Source organism: Trichoplusia ni, chromosome 6 (genome assembly GCF_003590095.1).
Source record: "Trichoplusia ni isolate ovarian cell line Hi5 chromosome 6, tn1, whole genome shotgun sequence".
Lineage (NCBI taxonomy): Eukaryota > Metazoa > Arthropoda > Insecta > Lepidoptera > Noctuidae > Trichoplusia > Trichoplusia ni.
Window position 1 is genome coordinate 13647403 of NC_039483.1, and position 24498 is coordinate 13671900.

Here is a 24498-nt window from a genome sequence, read left to right on the forward strand (position 1 = left end):
TCAATTAATACTGCCACTTTTTTATAAAATAAGAATAGGGTACAACAATTCTAGCTTTTTAAATTTTCACACTAATAAATAAATAAAAAAACCAGTCAACCCGTTACCATGTCCCGATACTCCAAATATGAACAAATTACCTGTAACAAACGAACAGACAGATATAGGTCTAGTAACACATGTAACATTAAATGAACACAACTATGTAAGCCCGCAAGGCTTGGAACAGCTGATGTTGACAGCGGTGGCTGCGGTTATCCCGGGCCGTTCACCATCCAACACCGTTTACATTCCTACATAACACGCTGTGTTCATATATCAGGATTTTTATCCAAATAGTTTTATATATACAGTTTAGGTACATTATAACAAAAGATAATGAAGAAATCTTTAACAGTGGTAGTGTGAGAAATGGTTAAAATACAGATATCGACTGCACGGATAGTCGAGTGGGAGAGAATCAATTAGGTACCATCCTGTTGCAGGTTCGATCAACGCATTAAGGTATCTTTAAGTAGGTCAATTCTATGTCTATAAAACAATAATAATATGAATATATTACATAGTGCGAGAGTAACTTACCTACAAAAAATATAGAAAAAAATAATAATATAATAAACCTCACGATACAACATTAACTAAATATTCAATGGACTATCTAATAAAATATCGAACATATTTCAATACACGTCTCTAAGAGAACGGCCCTATCGAAATTTATTTGTGTAGTAACACCCGGACGGCCGCTGCGGACTCCGAAAACGCCATTGGTATCGCTATAAATCGTTTCAGACGTGCCTCTAGCTACAGTTACTACTGGGCTGTTTTTACTGGCGATAGTTTTCCGTTAATCTACTATAACTGGTGTCCGAAATATAGAGGGGTGAACCGCACCACTGAGAGTAAAACGCGTGAAAGATTGATCAAAGTCATCATCAGCCTTTTCCCAAATACATATGTTGGGGTCGACTTTCTTGCTTCTAGCTACCCGTGATGACTGTCAGAGATGTATAAATAACAGCCGGGACACACAATTAATGACTAAGTTGGTTTTATCATTTGCCCAAAGAACTGTAAATAGTTATTGGTTGTTGTTAATTGTAGCAAATATTTTTTTACAAAAAAATCCAATATGAGATGACAAAAAACAACATTTAAATTAAATAGTTTATGTATCGGTACCATTTTTTTATCTCAGTATCTACCATCAGTCACAACCTTTTCTGTCAATATAAGTCAAGAATTATAAACATAAAAAACCGTATTTACCGTAAAACAGAATCAATATTGAATTTAGCTAAACCCCTTACCCCTATCTGGTCCCTAGCGGTTGTGGCCGTACGTTGTCTTGCGGTTATCATTATTTGTTCATAGCCAATTTCCACAGCAGACTTTGGCTACATATTATTAAAAGCTTTTGTGAATATTTAATAACTAAGTCTCTGATACAAGACTAGTTAGGTATACGAAAACCGTCACTAACATAAAATAAAAAAAACTGGAAAAATTCTGAGTTGGACTCGCAATTCTGAGAGATCCGTACAAATAGACATATTGATAGATAAACAAATGTTGATCACTCGTGTAATTTATAACTGTAAGAACCGTTGCTTTAACTTATGTTATTTTTTTTTTGTTATAGAGGCAACAACGGGAAAAAGTAACTATATAGCTATCAAGGTTTATAAGACAGCCTCATGATAAACAGAGCCTCAGTAATTGAGTCCTTTTTACCCTTTGGGTAATATATTAAAACCTCATTCATTTTATATTAGTATATAAGTTTAGTTTAATGTAATCGTATAAAAAGTATTTTTTAAGAAAAAATACCTATATGACGCATGAAATTCACTAGAGCACAACTAAGCGTCATACGTCTATCAAGCACGCATAAACATTGTCACTAACTTCAGTTGGAGGCAAGCGTCGCAAAAATTCACGCATTAATAATAAACTAAGCGTGTGAAGCGACGATAGGTAGCGCCACGTGTCACTTTGAATATAAAGTAATGTAACCTAGATACATATTCGCTTAGTCGGCAAAGAACGCAAGCGTTGTAATACGTCTTTATATCACACGCAATGATTAAAATAAAGGTCTCTGAACAATAACTATAAAGAGTTACATGAAGTTTTACTCACGCGTATTTATCGGGATCGCCCGACTAGTTTCGGAACTAACCAGAGTCTTTAAGCTTACGCGGCGGTGAGGTCGCGAATCGAACCGGAATCACCCGACAAGTTTCTAATCCAACATTCGAAACTTGTCGGGCGATTCCGATAAAAATGCGTCAGTAAATCTTTGCATTATTTAAGTATAAATCAACCTCAATAAATTTACTATAAAAATACGTGATTCAGTTACATTTATAATAAATCAGTCAATGTCGCAACAGATTTGATCAAGCATCAAGCAATATTTACTGTGTGTAACTTGAGTGTGTCCCGCGTCGATCGCAATGTGAATAGATTACGTTTACGCCGACTAACTTTTCTCCGATACAACGACACTTGTGCTAGTTTACGGACGGTGTAAAACATGGACACCGCACTTTTACGAGTGTCGCTTAACATATAGTGCCATAAAACTGTGAGGTACCAAAAACTACACATACAGACATAAACAATGGTCATTTCTCAGTTCGTTAGCTAATTGGATCGTAATGTATCGTTATGCCACACCAATCAAGTTAATGATATTTCTTTCGGTGTCGTGTCTCCCGCTGAATGTCTGCTATGTGCCATATCATTATGTTCACACGCGATATTATACACGATACTTCTGATATGCTAAACGTTCCGTTTCACAAACAGTGAACATAAATTACACATTGCGTTCGGTTGGTGCTCATTGGGCGGGTTATTTTTATTTAATTCTAGGCAGGTGCGCTTCGGCCGTGTTTCAGCCAATATTTTTGCACGATTACCATGCTGATGAAAAGCCAACATCGAAACATGCTACATGTTTCCACACGCGCTCGTACCTACATAGTTTTAATTCCCCGGTAAATTACACCTTTGACGAGAAAACGTTTCGTTTTCAACACAAACATTAACTGTCTTCAAAGTCTTAAATTAACTTGTGTAAATATTATGTTAGTTAACACAATTTGTGATGAGAAATTTTGGTAGAAATGTAAACGGTATTTTATATTAAAATACAATAACAATAAACAGATAAAACCGATTACGTTCTCCGTTGGAACCAATAAGGAGAGACCCCGATCGTGGCTTTTCCCAATAAATATATCGAGATGAGACCAAGATAAACATATCGGAGCGAGCGGGCGGTAGGTTTAAAATATGCAGCCTTCCGCGCTTCGTGAAATTCGTGTAAACAAGTGTAGCGGCCGACTGCGGATAAATCTTCGGGTATTATTGTATTCATATTCTGTGGGAAAGAAGGCTTCGTCGATACTTTTTTACGTATCGGTTAAGCTGCTCACGAAAATTGAAAGACTTTGTTAGCTTCATACGTAGAACTCGTCGGGAACATTCCTCCTTTCCGAAATATGATTAAAATTTTATACCACGGCCACTCACATGAAACGTTCGCATAAAGTATTGAGATATGAAATATTTCCGTTGGTCTAATATAACTCTTGCGATATTCTCCCAAGTGTAATCGGAGATTCAGTTGGCAGCCAAAGTTATTATCTGACGTTGCAAAGTGATAGTACGGTATAAATAAGAGTGCCGTAAATAGCCATAATTGGTATTTATGCGTCCCATAAGGAGTTAAATAGGTAATTTTATTTAGCTAAGGGGTATATATTAAACAGTTAACCCACGTCATTAAGTGGCAAGTTACGACGGTGGAGTACAAAAGTAACGGAGTTGTAGTCGGAAATATATTAATGGTCTGTTCGGACCCACAAAGAAGTTTGACAAGACGCCGCACAGGTTATCACTGACATGTTTGTGTTCACGCCAGCTGTGGCACCTTTTATTATTATTCTAGGAAATCATTACGAAAAAACGAACTATTAAGATGTGTAGGTCGTAGGCAGAAGTATATCCAATCTTGTACGCGCATTGTCTTACCTCTGATTTTGGATTAAAAAAGAAAAATATTATTGCCTGCTTATGATTCCGAACAAGTCGCGAAAGGTTAAGAGATTCACGAAGTGTACATAATCTTAGACGTATGTCTCTTTTCGGCGGTACTCTTATACGATATAATTTGAATGCCTATTTATTGGCTTAAAAACAAATTGTTTGGATTTTCCCATATTTTCCGGAAAACGGGTCAGGGATCAAACGCGCAATAGGTATTTTACCTATCGAAACAAAAACAATGTTTGGAATAAATCTCGTACAGCAAAGAATGTTGCAGCCGTACAAAATTGTATTATGTAGCGAACAGAAAATATGATAACTGCATTCCAATTTTGGAATTCAATAGTCTCGAACACCGTAGTATTTCGAAAATTTCATATTGTTACCATATTTGGGATATTTAGTTGCAAACATCGTGTGTTCGGAATTGACTGATAGATTGTCGGTAGTTTAACGATCAATACGATGAATAAAAATATGTCGCGATAAATTCATATGCAAATAACTGTACGAATGCTCATCCAGCGAAAGTTAAATGGTGAGGATAAAAGTTGTGCAAATATGTTCATTTGTGCGAATAAAAATTATCGATGCGACGACGTGGTGCTCGCATGCATGCCGAATAGGAATGTGAATACTGGTGAATACGCACTCTGATAGTAAAGACTGACTTTGAATAGGGTTGGAAACACATTGGCTATAAGGATTTCAAAACTTAGTTTTCAAAAAAAAAGTTTCAATCTTTTTTTGTGTAGGTACTTACCTCTTTTGTGCTTTCAACAAAATCGAACGTTTTGGCATTAAGAAATAATAATTATAACATCTATAAAAATACTTTTCTATTCATATTTTTTCCACAAATAATCAAAAAAAAATTTTTTAGAAAATTAATACACGTCTTAATTATTGCGGCCTTGTACTTAACTGTCCTTTTACAATTTAACCTTTTACGAGTCTTCGTGGACGTAAACATGGGTAGACAGATGTTTACTTATTCTACGTAGGTGTTTATGCACTTTTGAAACGACCCAAAACCCAGATCCTTTAACTTTTGATTACTAGGGTTGCCAAAAAAAGCCGAAAAATTTTAGCAAGAAAGATTGTTTGTTTGTATTTAGAATTGTTATCTTTTAAATTATTATTAACTGCCATCGTGTGTTAACTAACATACTTAGAGTAGGTATATGAAAAAAGATTATCTTACCCGAAACCGTTTTTAAAAAAGAAGCCATTGTTTAAGAAGTCCTTCTTTATTACTAATTTATTCATTTTAGTACTTCATATTTTTAGATTTGTATCACGTAAGTTAAAGATGGGAATTATAACTCTTAAATAATCGATACTTCTTCCAAAACCTTGGCAATGTCAACCCTAGAGGGGCACGTACGAGAGCGAAGCGAAACCCTTCGTAGCGGACAAGCGGAAGTCAACCCGGCAAGTAATATATTTTTAATTGATGCATACAGCGACCGATGTGTCGAGTAAACATTTACGGGTTTATTCGAACGATGACAGGGCCGCCTTTGTTGCTCGATTTTAACTCAAAACATTAATTGGTGGAAAAGTGTGCAATTCGCATGTTTAAACTTTCAGTCGATGTAAATATTAACACAGTAATTATGAGGGCGTTGATTGTGTGTGTCGATGTTAATTTTGGGTGCATTCTTTGTTGTTCTTTTTGAGTTTGATTAATACTTGAATGGGGCTTGTTAGTCACGGAGACGGGATCTATGGGTGATTTGACCTAGTGGGATCCTCCTTGTGTGGTAATAACAACGTACTGCGATCACTAATCAATTGACACGACCGTTGATCACAGTTGTCTATTAGGTGGCGTGATTAGTAGCAATGTCTTGGTGCCGCAATGATCATGACAGGGAATACAAATTGAAGTGTTAAGATTCCCATGCATACCTATCAAAATAGTGATAGGCATTGCCAAAGGCAGATTAAATCACATTTACGTATACTTATCGAAATTGGTTGCGAAGGTTTTTTTCAGGATTATTTATTTGGTGCAAATCAAAACAGTATTTAAAACATAACCGGAGTATGTCTAAACTGATTGTATCAACTTTTATCTACGCACCTACTTGCAAATCAAATCAAAAGTGTTAAGTATTTTTACACGCTTGATATTTTGTGAGTGGGATACAATAATTTTTAATTATCAACATATTGACGCACCGCACGGAATTCAAATTACTTATACAATCCGTATCGAAAGAGCACGTGGAATGTGGAGCTCTTTGACTTGACCTGGGTGAACCATATACAATGGTACAACACCACAATGTGAACCAATGGAGTAAAACGTTCAATCACTATTTGTGAAATTGATAGCGCTTGTTTAAACACCCTCACTGCGTTACGAAGCGGCCAGCTGGTTGACATTTGAATTCCGAATGCTGGACCGCTTTTTCTTTTTTTTTTGAGTCCCATTCGGGAATAGGTTTTGAAGGATACTGTTGTAGGGAAATAAAGGGATGTGTGCTTGCGTAATCTAAAATGTTTAAGACTTATGTACCTAAATAGATTTTAGATAACATTAAGAATCAGTTTTCTTCTTTTTCAAGTTCGGTTTTAGTGTGTTCAATAATATTAAAAATAAACAGATCTACATATTCAAAATCTTTCAGTGGAAACCATGACTAATAAATACTGTAGTAACTACACACACTAATGGTGTAACCATTAGGAGACTACAGTATTTATTAGTACTTGGTATTATTATATTTTTTGTTAGACTAGACTTTATCAGTCATAAAATGATTAAGTATAAGACCACGCTTTCTGCCCCGTGTATCATTTATATAGCTAGTAATGTTCCTCGTTTAGCAGTGTAACTCTCAGTAACTCTTCTGCTAACGTAGTGGGCCTGTTAAAACATCACGATGTGCCAAATTAAATAGTGTGGTCGAAATACCTGGCTCGATAATACCGGAATTTAATTACACTCGTATAATGAGAGAGGATTACATTGATTGGTTTAATGATTATACGTATTACACGTAATTTTAATTAATGACAAAATAGTTTAAAGTTACAATTTGGATTTCCTATAACTGATAATTTTAATTTTATTCACGATACTTTTGATATCCAAAGCCAAAAAGTGAGTTAGGTAAAATGTTATTCATGGAAAATTTAAATTCAATTTGATGATATTACTGACACAAGTACACACTGGACTGGTCATTTATAAAAATGTTTTTAAGACACAAACGTCTCTTGAAATAAACAGTAATGTTCGGTAATATAAGTAAATAAACCAACCCTAAAATACCCCTTAGATATTTGGATAAAACCAAGAATTGTTGGTTAACAACAAATATCCGAATTCAATACTGGCCAGCCCGTTGAAAAATAAATTTGTGCCCCGGCGGATGTGTGCTTGCCAAGCTTACAGCCCTTTGGGACGTGAATTGCCTGCTTGCACGTTGCACAATAACAGTTTCCTTACCCTTGCCGAACCCGATATATTTAAGATCCGACATCCCTACATTACTAAACTTATTTCTTATAAACTCCAGTTTATATTCAACGAAAAATATTAACTCAATAAGAAAGACGGCTCAGATAATGTACGATATTATGAGAAAGAAAACATAAAACTACGGATTTTTATTATGATTAATTACGGGATGGTCGGTTCAAGCCATTTATCAATCGTATCCCGTGAGCATAAAGCCATCAACAGTGTCGCGAAACTTCTTAGGTTATTGAAATTTACTTTTGAAAACAATGTTAAAGTGCACAACGCTCGTATTTACGCTGCACCCGGGATGGCTAGTGGGCAAAGTTTTTACGACGGCCCGTCCCGGGGAATATTGTTGGTGCATTAACGTTTAATGCCCTCAGCAGTTTCACTAAAATTTAAAATTGGTTCGCGAAACAGTTGCAGCGATTAGACGGGATTGCGAGACCGGACTAATTTTCGGGATGAGTTTCGAGTAATATGTTTTCAATTACTTTTCTGCGATAAAACTAAATTAGATCCTACTTTTAAGTAGTAGCGAATAGCAAGTTAGTTTACGTTAAGTAAGCAACTTTGACGTCATAAATGCAACTGTGCACGTTTTTGAGTGGTGTTAAAAGCAGATTGAATTGGAGATTACTTGGGGGCAATAAATAACTTTAACCCCATTCTTTATACAGATTCTCGTTTGTGCCTAGTATGAAATCCACGTCATTTTAAGCAAGTTTATGTATGTAGGGGACAGGGTAGGTACGTCAGAGCGGTATCAATTTCCGGCTCCCACTGACGTTTGATTTATGTTTGCGATCTCATTTTTTTTTCAATAAAACAACAGTTCGTTCCTGAGTTGGAATACAGGTGGGAATCTGTCGCAATACAAACAAATAATACTTTTGTTTCTGACAATATAAATTAACGGAACATCAGATTTGGTTAAGGACCGGAAATGTCTAAATAATCTAATTTTGTTTTATGGTCTTCCGTGGATATTAAAACTGTTTTTTTTTTACCTGCGTGATTTGTGTATGTCAACAATGGAGTTACAGAATATTTTTGTTATTAAAAATAAATAAATAATTACAAAACAATCTTAATTCTTTAGTGTAATATACCACTATATTACATATCTACATAAGTAGAACCTTCTAATATTATTATGTATGCTCATTAAGAACAACAAAAACATACTATGAAGTAATAAGAAGAATATGAAGTCTTTTTTAGAAGATTTTCCTTTAACCAAATAGGATTTAAATTCAACGGAAAAATTACAAAAGGGGAAAATAAACATTGTTACCGAGATTCGAATAAGACATTGTTTGGCTTAATGTAGGAGCCAATCAATCTATGTGAAAAGAGGGTTGTAATCGGATCAAGATTTAATAAAAAAGAATATAAAATTATATCTTCTAATTAATTTGGAATCCCGTCTTAGATTTGTCGAACTTTCCGTTTTATTATATAATTCACCTACATTCAGATATATAAGTGATAAACCACTTTGTGACTAAGCAATGCATATCTGTTATTGCATGACACGTGAACACAAAATAATATAAAAACCATCGAACACAAATAGAAATAAATATCACGATTCAAACGAGTGATACCTACATAACGTAGCATACCTACACTAAAAAAGTTACGTATAACAAAACTGGTTCAAGCATACGATCACTTACTTAAAAGACAACGCACCCCTATTTTAAGTGATAGCGGTATTATGTGAAAAGCAAAACAACAACACATCGCGATCGCGGTGACTAGACGGAACGTCCCGCGTACGGTGTTCGACAAAAGTGCTACCGACCTTAATATTGTTAGGAAACAGTAACCTCTCAGGTGCTGGCAGGCTATATAACCATTCAATGATTAATACTCGTACGATGACACGACGAAGACCGAAACCATACGTTTTCTACGTACGTGTGAGTGAAACACTTGTGGTGGTGACTGTGCTACCTGATGTTCGTGAAGCGATTGAATCAGATCCAGATGTTAAGTTTTTGTTTCTAGTTCAAGTGTGTTTAGTATTTAAAGTACATTTTGGAGTACATGAGAAATGATATTATTATATGAAAAGTAGTTAAAAGAAAGAATAGTTAATCATCTTACAAATAACCAGTAAGAACTAGTATAATCATTAAAAAGCTTCTATTTTTTATTATAAATATTGGCATAAGTAACATATTTCATTAAATATACATTTTACAGTATAAAATTACAAAAATATTCAACTTTAACAACTTTTGTGCATCACAACCTGTTAATTACTTTAAAACGACCACCGAACTAAAGGGAATTACAAAAAAATAAATTGCAATATTAAATCAAATAAATTATAAACGAACACACCCACGGTCTAAAACTACAGTCATTTCCAATCATGAACCTATTAACTTTTATTAATAACCTAGAATATTCAATAACATTTCGTCCTCACCTGATTATCATGCAGGCAGTCTCGTTCATCGTACGTATACCGCAAACGAGATAACATTTCACGAAGGCTAAACACCATTTTGATATTTCAAACTTCACCAAAATTATTAGAAAGGAAATTTTAGAGGCACGCGAGAACTTAAGAAGCGAAATTAATGAAACAATAAATTAGATACATGACAGAAGACTGAATACGTGTCTAATGACATTTGGTTAGTCGCGTTATAAATGTACCCACATTTAAATCATTATTTACGCGGCATAACTATTTTGACAGAGTAGTGAGTTGTAGATGTTTACCGTTTGAAGTATATTTTTTTTCGATCGGAGTTAACGCGGCTAAGGTATTTGTTATTCTGCCAACGACATTTACCTGATATTTTAAATTAGTATATTAATTTTCATGTACTCTTTGTGTTATTTAAAAAAGTTTATTTGTTTTTTTTTTATTCTAAGACAGAGTTTTATTTTTCATGACACATTAGACACTGTCAATAAGTGCCTACTTTATTTTAAGTGAAACTTGAGGATTTCCTAATCAACGTGCATTGAAGACAAGTTCATTTATATACGTAATCAAGAGCTATTCTAGTCAACAGCGCTTAGTGTTTAATGAATGAATCCATCTTAAATGAAGCACTTCTCTTACTGTGTGAGAGAAGATCTCTTTGCCCAACAGTGGGACTTTTACAAACTAGTATTATTTGTGTGGTGTGATAGTTTTAGTAGTATATTCACTATTTTTTTATATTACGACATTCGTCTGCCCAAAGCTGGAAATGGACCTTTGTTTTGTCGTCATTAAGTTTTTTTTAATAGTTACGTAACAGGTCCAATATTACTAAGTTCGGATCTCGAACTCGTTCAGGTCATTCGTCCACAGCGAGACTTTTTCCACTAAATATTTTTCATCTGTTTTTTTCCCGAACTACCCAATATGTTGGAAACTAATGAAACTTACTAATTAGGCTGCGATGTATCATTCGCTATACTGGCAACACTCGAGTATTTCGTCCTAATTAAATAACATTAGAAAGGAAATCTAATAAAAAATGCATAAGCCGTGAATATGTTATGAGTCGTGTCCCTAAGGGCGGTAGGTTACAAGGATGTATGGTACGTTCGCAAATGTTTGTTTGGGTCACAAAGGGTCGCGGGTTTGATTTCCACTTGGGACAAATATTCGTGTCATTCGCATATTTGGTTTGTGTTCGAGAGTCTCGTTAAGGACGATTGTAGAAACAGAAGACTTGAAACATACTAGTTCTTTTTTCGTTTTCGTAAACAGCTAGTTATAGAATATATTTGGATTTATATAAGTAACTTTGTACATCATTTGTCTCTAACTTATACAGCTTGCTTAGTTTGAAACTAGATGGCATTGTCTGAAAGTTGGGACACATTGTAATAAAGCAAAAATCATGCATAATTACGTAAAACAGCACAAATCCGTGCGAAAAATGCACGACCCGTAAATATTAGATCAAACTGGCTCCCTAAGGCCGTTTCCACATGACGGGGCGTGTGCTCACATATAATAATCGCAGCGGAAACGCTGTCGCACGCGCGGCCCGCTGGAGCAAAGGTGTCAAACGACAAATTTCACGGAGCGACTGTCCTCAGATCTACCGTTTTGTCGCCTCCTAGAATCACTAACGTGTCGCACTATAGCGATCTATTATACATTTTTATTTTTTCATAAGTGTATTCAAATTTTAGAACAATGTTTTACGTTCCATAACTCTGTCCTTATCACTATTCACACAGAGAAAAAAGTAAGGTTAAAAATTAAAAAAAGGATTCTATTGCCTACATCAAAGTTAGCTCGCCGCAGCAAAATTACTAGGCTAACAGGAAAAACAGAATCTAACGCATCATCAACGAACGATCAGCAAGTATTCGAAACAGCTGTCAATTACTGCGCGCAGCATCGTACAGTAAAGCGCTGGGATTAGATTCCAATTGCAGACGCATCTGTTCACTAATGAAGGCTGGCACGTGCATGTACAGTCACCTGACACCGTTCATGTGGCCCTGGTACTTCGACGGCTTCTACGATCACTAAAAATGTATGAGCCGTATTGAACGTTGACAATGTGGCTCATAGACGAAAATTAAAAAGTTTGCGAGTCGTCGCACGTTTGGTCAGTAAGTTTTTGTTAAACGAGTTGTGGCTTCGATGGCTTTTGTTGGTTTGGTATTACAGAAAATGTAGATTGCATTGGTATTTTTTGATCATAAGTATATTACTAGTTATAGTTAACACTTATAGAAATAAATATAAAAAACCGATTAATTGCCGGTCAGACTTGAGACTTTGAGGTTTACGTCGGTCGTTAGATTAATGTGTGTAACAATCTACATGCTATTAAGGTTCAAGAGATACACCCTGGTACCGGACGGACAGCAGAACCTCAGAAAATAAAAATCGGACATTTTTATTTTTTTGGTGCGCAATTCTAAAAATCACATCATATACGATTTGTAATGACTATTATTTTCTTCTGATCCAACATAAGGTATTGAACTCAGCATTATAATAAAAATAAAAGGTTTGTAACAAAAGATTTTTTTGACTGACACATAATAGTTGTTTCTATTACTACTGGAAAAACTAAAAAACCTTTTAACAAAACGATCAATGATCATAATACACCCGTTACACTAAATCGATTAGGAAACTTGTTTAATTCCCAAAATGTAGGAAATAATGTGATTTTTTCCGTTTAGCCCTCCAAGTACCGATATTAACCGGAGGGAATTACTATAAACATCGAGAACACTAGTCGTAAACACACGTATAGAGAAAATAAGTATACGGCCTAAAATAAATTGTTAGGGCCTTGTGCTACTCAGTAATGGTATTAGTTTAATAGAAGGAAGTGAATTAAAAAAGGCTAGATGAGTTTTTGTAAGTAGGTATAGGCCGCTAATAAAACAAAAACCATTTTAAAAAGAAACGAAACTTTTTGTGTGACCTTCTTTGTCGTACGATATTGTTTCTTAGTTTTTCATTTAACACTATTCCACATTCGAATTACAAATAATTTTATACAAAATAAATGAATCCTGTATAAGTGAACGACTTATATAATGGTGTATAAAACAGCGATACAGTAATGTACAGAATAGATTTACAACGCAATAAATGTAGAACTCAATTTGCCAACGTATTTAAGCATCGCATATTAAATGAAAGTCGGCAAACAAGATGTTTCCTTCGAGTCAAATCGAATATGTATTTATACGTTAGAAATTGATAGTCTATTAACCAACACAGACACATCACTGTTACTGCAATATCATTAAGCGAAGGAGGCTGTTGCTTAGCTTACGACACGTAAATTGACTTAAGTATTCATGGCCTGATGAATAAATGATAGGAATGAGCCGGGATGCGATCGAATCAGGCCCGATTTCAATGACCGGAATAAGTTTCTCAGGGGTTCACTCCGGCCGAGGTCCGACTGTTATCTAACTCGCTCGGTACGGCGCACCTTCGCGCGGAAATGGGAATGATAAACGTACCGTAACTTGCCAGTACCCACTCAAGTCAACAGAAAAATTGCGTTACGAAAATACAAAGTATAGTAACAAAGAATAAAAAAAAATAGTAACACACGTAAAAAGATACTTTCACAATGTAATGCTCACTCATATTTCATACATAAATTTTGCACATGCGTCGGGGAATAACACAAAGCACACGAAGGCTTCTTTAAATATTCCTTTCCTTCATAATCAAAGTGCTGCGTTTGTAAGATAAGAATTCCCTACGCGCCGAGATGCTACCCTGTGTGCGAGAGAATCGTTACAACAACAAATTATTTTACTGTGTTATATGTCATAAATACTTTGACGAATACTCGCGTAGTACTGGTACCGTGCCTCCCTAGTCTCATGTTTATCAACATACAAGCTTTGTGTGAGTTGAATAAAAAGAAGCCCCGAAATAAATTAACGAAAATTAACACTAACTTTTATCGAACTACTACCAAGAAGGATTCTTAGATCTTTAGATTCACATTTCTCAGTTAGTCAGGATACATACAAGGATACATTACAAGGTCTAAAGGTAAGATCAACATTTAAACGCATACATTATTCATAAAGACTAAAACACGGTTTTATAAAACTTCTGAAGTAGACAGGAGCGTACACAAACCTCATGAAAAGTCTGTTATTATCTTAAAGAAACTCTCAATTTCTTTTGTACATGTAAGAGCTTACGAGGGATGCGTGGAAAAGTTACTTAAAAAAACGTATATAAACAGGAATGTCGCCCCGCGGATTATTTAAAACAACCCGTGAAATTTCAATGAATATATTTTTAAACGCGCAGATTAAACCGAAAAAACTTTTTGTATTTGCTTAGGTCTTCACAACTGATGTTACTGGATTGCGAAAGTTCGAGGATGAGCATAAAAATGCTCCTGTTGGGGGAAAGAAAAGAAAATCAGTATTAAGATTGTCGCAATAACCGGGAGTGTGTTTTTGTTACGACAAAGTTCTTCAGTAACTAGGTAATGCCGGAATAATGACTGCTGTACAACGTTTTATGACTTACGTCACAAGTACATTTTAGCTTATAAGGGTACGCTTGTTATTTTATTTAATATTAATGTCATTGATGTTTTAAGTGCGGTTTGAAACACCTTTTTTACAGTGAAATTATACTGCAGTTGAGTGAAGTTAATTTTGAACTTAAGGATACAAGTTCGATTCCCGTACGGGATATTAGTTGTTTTATATATAGGATTAGTTGAGTAGAGGTTTAGCTCATTTGTATGTATTATAAAAGAGGTACAAACGACTACAAACCTTTTTAAATAGCTTCTAAGCATGTTCATTAGGCTCTCATTCATGTAAGAACGTTTCGAGACGATAAAAAATGCTAAAGAAATATTATTTCGTTTTACCATTTTGTCCAAAGTTGCCAATTCATGATAGGACTACAGTTAGCTAGATGGATATTATCTATTCATCGGAGACCCGAGCCCTCCCGACTACAAAACAGGATCACTTGCGAACGAAAATGTATTGAAATCACAATGTAACCTGGGGCTTTTGTCCATTCAAAATATTTTTATGCATTAAAAATATCTTAGAAATGTTTATTTAACAATAGCGTTTAAAAGAAATTACTTATTCATGGCACGTCTGAATTTTCCTTGCTTTTGTTAACGGCAGGAATCGATTCGTTTGCCGCCGTGTAATTTGATAGCTGATGCAACTGAAATTGTATGTTTTTGACGTTGTTGTACTTGCTAACTTGAAGTAATATTTAGTTTTGCAATTTCCAATATTCTCGTTAGGAATTGCGAATGATTAACAAACATGTACCGTATTGTTCAGTACAAATACAAAGCGAGTATTCACAATTCGCGTTTGTTAGAACGAATATTTGATAATGGAACATGCTCTTCTGTAAACTTCGATCGTCTGCAGTGATTTTATGTAAAAGTGTTAATTTAATCGATACCGTAGAATAAAATAATGAACTGACGGGACCCGCGTCCATAAAACAAGATTTTATCATACCGCTGGGAGAGACACGTTTTCGAATATCGTAATAAAAAAGTCACAGATGTCAAATTTATGACGTTGGACCATTGTAAAGAGATTAAAAGATTTACTACGGTAGAGGGTGGCTACGAGCGTTACGTAGCTCCAGCGCTACGCTGTAAGTTCTACAAGAAAATAAATTTAACAAGTCTCGTAACGTTGTAATCTACTACTAATTATAAATAGGCCAACTTTGTTGGATTTAACTAGAGCAATATTTATGTTAGAAAATTTAAACTTACGAGTTTCGTTTACAACTATGTTGAGTATCAAAACATTAAAGGCATAAGTAATTATAACTTGAATCTTATTTCAAATTTTTATTTATGTATCCAAATAGTAAACACGAACTTTAAATTACTTTGTAACTTACCAGAGTTCGGGAAATCAACAGAAAAGTGTACATACCTGAAACAAAAATACAAGTTATGAAAATACGGTAGCATTTAAATTGATATAATTATTCGAAATACAGCTGTTCCCAGAGAGTGCCAGCTAAGTGCAGCAATTAATAAGTGATCACGATAAATTAAAATATCAGCAAATTCGTTGTTACTTTCGTTTTAAGCGCACGTTAATGTTGGCGTCAAACTCGCGGAATTATGAAAAATATATTTCCCTTGGGGTACGCGATGCCTTATAAATGTCCGTAACTTGGTGAATAAATCACGGTAAGCGCTAACGCCGCCAAATAAATAATTTTCTTTATTCATCAAAATTAAAAGGAGCAGTTGACAAAGCGACCCTTAATTAAAATCCGATTTTGTTCTCGACTATGGCGGTGGTTCGATCATCAAGTTACCGCGGCTCTGTTTGCCCGCCGGCAGTACGCAACAAATACCATTATTGAAGTTACTCAGTTTCCTTCCCCTTTCTGAGCAGTTATATTTATTTTTGTTAACCCTACTTATTTTCATGGACCGAATCTGTCAATATCGAAGGATTATTGATGTATTCTCACGTTGTTTTGAATATGTTATAATGTTGCGAGTTTAGATACAATGTGCGTGTTACCTAACATTGTGGAATGGAAATGAAGATTTTGTAGTCCCACATTACCTATACATCACTTTTTGGCAGAAATATGTTATTCAACGGTGTATTATCCATGTTAGAACTTAGCGAGGTACAAAATATTTTTAAGGAGCTTCTGTCGAGTTTCATATTTCGTGAGCAACAGTAAACCCAATATAAGAGGAAAATTGAAATTAAAGTACTTTCATAGTTATTTTTTTATTTTAAAAGTACCCTAGAGCAGTAACTTGCTAGAGGTGCATTAGCCGGCGCTTTCGAAGCCGGCGAGGAGATTACTTAATGGTCTAAACCAGACGCGGACTTGTACGAAAAACGATGAAATAAAAAAAGTAAAACAGTCAGGTACCTAAAGGTTTGTTTTGTGTCGAGAAATACTAAAATGTAAGTACAACAATAGGATTAGTACGCCCGCGGACTGCACGAGATACGTTTGCTTTATTGTTTTTATGTCGAATGCGAATGGAAGTTAACGTAAAACGTTTTCTAACCTCATTGTTTAGAAATTAATCAACTTGTTGGTAACAGTAAAAAGATTATGCATTTATTGATAATTAATTTAGTGAACCTGAAATGTTCACAAAAATGTAAAGCATATGAATATGCAAAAATAAATCCTAAAACTCAAGTCAATTTATATACACAGATAGTATAAACATGGCATGGAGTGTAGGCAGCATTAATCTAACTGGTTGTATATGTTTAGCAGTAAAAGATTTATTTGTAAACGGGTGTTCCGTACAAGTGCACATCGAGTTTTCAATTACACAAAGTGATGGCCACAGTGTAGCGGGCGTACCGCGAAAAACGCCGCCGCGGTCAGGCAACCTGACCGATTGCACACCGCTCACTCGAGACCACTTCAATCCCGGCAAAATCAACACAAACAATCACAAAATAAGGTTAGTTTTCCAACGCTCGCATCGCTGCATCTACGAAAATCGAGGAACAACTCGTTTTCGAAAGGTTGAAGGAAAACTCGATCGCTTTTCCAGGGGGAAGCTCTCAGTGGTTTATTGCGTTATTACCTGGACGTGTCTGCCGCGTCGGGACAGCCGCAATTTGGGGAGAAAAGAACGATATGTTGCGAGGAAAGAGATTTTATAGAGCTCCAGAGCAACGGCTCCGGAGAAAAGACCAAGCGCCCGTCTCACTCCACGCCTAGCGTAATTTTCTTTGATCGAAAACTCTACAGGACACTACTTCAGTTTTTATTTTCATCCAATTCAATATCGTTGAACGGTTTGTAAGACACGCTTCGGAACATTTCCCACTGGTTTGCTTGTTCTTTTTACTTCACGTTTGGTTTGGTTCGTTTATTTTGTTCTCAATATTGTCGGGGTGACAATGTTCGCTCGTTTAAATCTTTTACCACTTTATATTAGTTGTCAGCTGAAGTACATCCGTAAATATATAAAGCGCGTTATCTCTGTGAACGACTCAATGATGCAATCATAAAACTCGTATAACACATCGTTCACGACAATCCATAAGCCATCTACACTGGTGTCGATTCAATAAAAAAGTAAGATGTGACCAAAAATTTGTTCCAATAATCGAGCGACAAAAACTGTAACTACGTCTTAGGGCCAATGAAATAAGAGTAGATGTCCATAAAATAAAATAATAACTGGTCAATAAAATCTTTCGGGTTTGGGGCAAATCTGTCAAATACGTCTGGCGGACGGTATAGGGGGATAAGAAAGATGTCGGAGGGTGGAGCGGGCGCCAAGTGGTCGGAACTTGATCTGCCGCAGATCGCGATGGCAGTTACCATCAATCGACAGGTAATTGGGGCTACGTCTGCCTAATGATGACATTCAAGTTCAGTTTTTGTAATACATACTGAAGGAGTATTTTTTACCAACTAAAAACCTAAATATTAAATACCCTAGTTTTACGTTGAATGAATAGTTTTATTTCAAGTTTTCATCCCAATAGATTATTATATTTTAAACGTATTTTGAAAGCCTTTTGTCAAAACAAATTAATAAATCCACACCCGTCACACATAATACTAACAGTTTTACGATTCGTCAATACACCCAACTTTTTGTGAACGTTATTTTACCAAAAGTAGTCCCATCCAAAGTTTCCGACACATGAATGAATAAAGGAACATCGTAAAAAGAAGGTAAAATGGCACGACAGATGACGTAACTGGAGTTTGCGATGAACAAGAACCACACTACAATAATACATCGCGAAGTTCCCCAAGTCAACGTCGTGCTAATAAATTATTTACGAGCCGAAGGTTGATTGATAGAGAATGCTATTTACCTTCCCAGTCGTGAAATAAAGACGTCCACAGCCATTACTTATTAACGTAGGCCGGATTTAAAAAAGGTCGTAGACTCAGTGAATCAGTTCTGATTTTCATGTGAGGCCAAGTTACTTTAATTGGATAAGTCATTAGCAACAACGAAGCATGTAAATAAAGCATAAACATTAAGCTGGGTACTAATTTACGTATGATGTGATTTTAAATATATGTTTTGGGGAGTCCGAGGGTAAGGGAAAACAATAGAAGTGTGATATTATTTTGCGATATACACTCGGTAGTCGTAGGGCCCGTAAAGTTAACGCCAGTGGGTCCTGTAGTGGGTAATAGTGCGTTTGGGAGGCGAGCACGTGACCAGCGTCGCCTATGTAACGTTGGCCATCGATATCACATTTATCGCAGTTAGCTATAACCTCTTATACCATAGTAAAAAAACAATGCTTCGTATTAAGTTCTGTGGTGCTAAAAGTTAGAGATTTTTGTCAATCAATCTGAGACCGATATTGGGCACGACAGAAAACTTTGCTAATAACACATATTAAAGCCAATAATCTACTTAAATAATTCAGATGCATACCAGTTAAAAAAGTACATATAAGTGACTGAAACTAACCGCAAAACCTCCAACAACTTTTAAAAGCAACTTGAGATAATTTCTCAGCATGTTTAGTTAAAAATAAACTCGCATAGGAATCAATGTGCGAGTTCCCGGGCTGGCTTGTAACAATTGAGGCGGGAAATTGCCGACTTGGTCCGATCCGCGCAATAACCCCCTTCTCATTATGCAGATTGCCCCTCGGCTCACATATGCACGTACACTAAACATCTTACCTCAGAATCTCTACCACGAACTTATAAAGTAAAACTTTTGGACTGTGGAACTGAGATAGCGCTCTACAAAGCGCATAGTTTTGTCTTGCTTCTACAACTGCAGCAGTTTCAATGTAAGATGTCGTGGTACAGGGTCAGTCCACGTGTTCGCATCATCTACATTTTTACAACGTGCATGTCTGAGACGTGAAACTTTTAAATCTTTAGTTGATGAATAATGTTTGTGTAATGCGAGCGCTTATGCATTTTTACTGTTATTTTTGAAATGTCATGATCGCGTAGTTTTACAGCAAGAAAATAATTTACTTATATCGAAGACAATCTGCAATACATTTCTGCTTTCAATTTATTGGCTAACATGTCGATGAGTGTTAAACCTGCAAATCTAATCTGTAGAATTAAATTTAGCCAATTTTTTTAAACTAAATAATCAAGCATCATAAAATAAGTTCAATTTAGTCTCCACTGCGCTTTTTATCTCAAAATTATTTGTTTGTTGTCATGGTTACCTGGTTTCCTCATAAACCATAAAGTACAGTAGCACACAAAGTTACTTAACTTTGTAATAAGTGTATCGTCGTCGACATAATCTGCATAATTGGAAGTCGTCGTAGGATATTGCGTCCACGTGAGGCGGCGCGCAATTTTCTGCGTCATTTCCTGTGAATCGTCCACTCGGATGGGCGATTCGACGCGTGCCTACCCGATGCTTAACTTTATCGTTTAATTGATACAAATACCGATACAATGTAAACGGTATCTTGGAGAATTCCTCATCGATTACCGCTTGTCTTTTCGACAGTACCTACCAACGACGTTTTTTTATTGACACGATACAAATGACGATCGTGTTGAAATACAATCAATTTCGCATATGTTTTTCCATTACCCAGGTATGTAAGCCGTAACACAAACAATTGATAACATACCTACACGTAAAGGGTACCGAGATCATAATGTGTTTGTTTAATTAAACAGAGTTCCAAGCAAACGTCAGTTAAATTGTTGGCAGATAGGAATCTGTGCCCTTTGATTACATTTCACTTGTCCGCGATTTACTTCCTCAGAAATTGACGTTGAAATATTTTAATGAATTATCTAAACATTTAATCTATTTGTGTTATGAATTTGGTAGATGTAGGTATTCGGAGTTTTGAAATAGATCGTCTTGTTTATTGGTGTTAGCGGCTTGGTAACGAGCATACTTCAGCCATGTTTAGACTAAATTGGATTAGTTATTCACAAATTCATGACCTAGAATTGTTTCAGGCAAAAGTAAGATATAACAATTAATGTTCAAAAAGTTTACTAGACAGTAGACAGTATCACCTAACATATAAAATTCTCGTGTCACGGAGTACGAAATTGAACGAACGAATTGATTGAATTGAATTGTTCGCATATTGTGTAGGACTTAAAATAGGACAAAATTTATTTTTAAAACATGGATATCTTTTTCTTTTTTCCGTTTTTAGTCAATGTATTTTTTTACAGATATTTCTTTACGTTTGCTGGGTCAGCAAGTTATTTATATTGTTTTACTATCTCATTCAAATCTGTTATCCACTTTTATACGATATTTAAGTAACATAATTGTCTACGTTTAAACCAACATTTTCGAGACAATTTAACTGAACATTTACCCAAAAAATGTAAAAAGTCCAAAAAACATTTTTATATCAAATCTACATTTGATTTATTTCGGATTAGTACTAATTACTTAGGTACAATCTACCCTGGATTAAACGATTACGGCATCCAGTCATTTTGAAATTACGCGAAGCCTTAAAATAATTCCCTAGCTCAAGACTATACAAGGTGTTACGAATATTAATTTTAATATTTTTTTATAGAAATTAAAATATAATTTTTAAACATTTCTTAAGAAAACTACAAGTCACTAAAAGAAATAGTAAACACTACAATACGATAAAATACTCCGATATTGGTATTTTTGTACTAATGTTCGTCGTTTAATAATATTTTGAATGATAACAATTTATTTGACTTTTTTTTTAATCTATTCTCAAACTACTTAATTCTTTAAAATAATCATATTCTAAGTTAATCACGTCGAGGGACAAAAATAAATTTCTAATAAATTACCCATGATAAAACCAAAACAAAACCTAACTGAATAAAACACTAGCAACTTGTATGTTTTTGACATTAAATTAAATTTTAAATTATTCAACAAGTTTTTATGTAAACAACATTTATTCGTAACAGAAGCTTTCGTATATAGGTAGACAGCTAAGACGTTGTGTAGGGTTATACAGCATGTTGTTTGTTTAATTATAGGTGACTTCTGGTGAAGGAGGCGTCAATCAACTTAGGCAGAGGTTTTCGATAGAATTGTTTATTAGAATTAAATAGAGCTTTGATTATATGTAACGTTATTCTATGTTGACTTAATCTTAACCATTTTAAGATATATTTGTAATTGAAACTTATAAGAGTACGGCTGTATTTGTATATTGAGATTGTAATTGTATGGTTTTTTAATTGTATTATAATTAAATAGCGCTGTAATAGCCAACATATTGTTTGATAGTCACCACATGAATGTTTAGATCAATATACAAATAATTGTTAAAAATAAATATTTAAAGGACTTTGTTGTAAATTAACAAAGGCTTGCTCAATATCAAATTACATTCAAAATATCAGATGAAGATCCTCTTCCTAATGTCCGTATATCGTCACAATCTGTTTTTAAGTTAAAAACGCACGAAAAACATTCAAAACACATATACCGCACAGACACATACGATCGTTATAAATATGTCCCACTTAGCAGCTCACCTAGACCTAGTAACTCTAAAATGCCTACATTCCGCGCGATACGATCGATGCGTCGCCCGTCGCTCATCACACGACACGCGACTTGCCGTGCAAAACCACGTTTTTTCATCCGATGAAAGCCCCTATTTATAAAAGTCTAGAATATTTTCAACGGACCACTGAGCGCTGTTTTTGCTCTGCGTGCACTTGAGATGCATTTCATGTTAATTGAAGATAGCTGTGTTTTTTTAAGTCTTTAATCCGCAATTAAATTTGGTTCGGAATATAAAATATGTTATTCATTTTTTACTTGTTTTTATTGTACTAGAAACTTGTTTTTTTTTTGTCCAAGACAACTACAGACATATTTTATAATGTTCTAGAAATATAACTTAATTATTTAGCAATTACATTTTTTTAAGTTATAATTTCTAATCTTGAAGTGAGTTGAATATTGATTGCAATACAAACATAAATTACATGTAATCCTAACGTGCGTGTTTCACTATCCCCTATAATTTTATATATTTCATTACGGACATAAGTTACAAGTAATCTAGAACAAACATTGGACAACACGCACACAACATAATTTTCTATCCAATTTCAAATCGAATACAAATACTCATACAGGTACAATATAACACGAATAAACGTTCACATCAAATAAATGTTGCCGCAAAGGAAATGAAGATTTGAAAAGCAGGTGTCCAAGGATTACTAGAAGATGGGGTCACGTCCGCACCTGAAATGCGATGACAATGCAATCGTGGTGCACTGCTAACGTATTTCTCTACATAATCCCCACTAATCGACCTTACAACGAGATGTGAGATTAGGCTGGTCGCCGGTGCAAAATGCTTTTCACCCCTGGTTCAAGGAATATACATTTCCAGTATTTTTTATCATTCAGAGGTAAAAAACATTTTTCTTAATGACTATTATTTCACATGGTCTTAACTTATATTGTTTCTGAATTGTGTTATGAACGTTTAGTTAAAATTAAGCCGCAGAGAAGATTACGCTTAATTATAAGACTGAAAGTCAACATTAAATATTTAACAAACTAAACCGCATCACGCTAGGAATGTAACCATAAATTTAAAATAAATTGAGCTTGTTTTAACTAACAACTTTTTCGAATCCTAATGCAGAAACTTGTTACGAGTAAAATTTAAGTGTTTACGCCAGAACATTAACCGGATCCGCGGAAAGTTTATCTTAATTAATCTTTTAAGCTATTTAGTCAAAGAGAAGTAAATTCCGTTGGCCGCTTTATTGAATTCTAAGTCCGGAAAGTTGGCTTAAATAAGAAAGCATCGATACCCGACGTCTGAGCTCCGCGGTAGTCTTTAAACGATTCCCTAACTTAATATAAACTTACAAGATTGTCTAGTTCCAACTTCACTGGATTTTCTGTTATTTTTTGCAAACAAGGAAATAACTCAACAACTCAGTTCATTGGAATGTCTATTAATAGGTAGTAAATAATTTTACGCGATTAAAATCTTTCATAAATACACTTAAGATATTTAAAAGTACGCTTGCAGTAATAAAATATTATGACGTTTCTTAGACTGACGTTATAACTCTGAAGAACGTAAATAAAATTAATTCATTTTTTTACGCGAGTATATCGTATTTACTTTATTAATCACAGCGCGCATAAAAACCTTCAGTCTCAGTCTGACTAATCCAGCTTTTATTAACTTTTTGTCAAAGCTAGATTTCTAATTTAGATGCAAATGTTCCTAAGTTTGGACGCATGCTATACTGGGTTTTATGCGAGCACATTAGGGACGAGAATGCTACTGTAAATTTTATATTCGAATGAAAATCGTCGATTATTCATTCGAGTGTTCGTACGGCGAATTAGTCACGTAAATTACCATTGTAAATAGTCGTCGGAGGTAATAGCGAATATTGAATTATAGATGAAGTATTGGCACGAGATGAATCCAGTTTTTTTTTGTGTTGAAAACCCTGAGGGAAATTCCCGGCAGCGTTGCGGCTGCGAAGCCTTCAA

The 24498-nt window shown here is 35.0% G+C and overlaps 1 protein-coding gene across 3 annotated transcripts in view; it reads right to left on the bottom strand.

Annotated features, from left to right (window-relative positions):
* The window catches only part of LOC113495029, a 349076-nt gene that overhangs the window by 33087 nt on the left and 291491 nt on the right, over positions 1–24498 (bottom strand). The window contains exon 1 of one of the 3 annotated variants that reach the window (XR_003400693.1): positions 9981–10408. The exons of the other annotated variants lie outside the window; for them this stretch is intronic. The gene's annotated coding sequence lies outside the window, so the exon portion shown is untranslated. Of the gene's footprint in view, positions 1–9980; positions 10409–24498 lie in introns of those variants that run through there. 3 annotated transcript variants of the gene reach the window in all.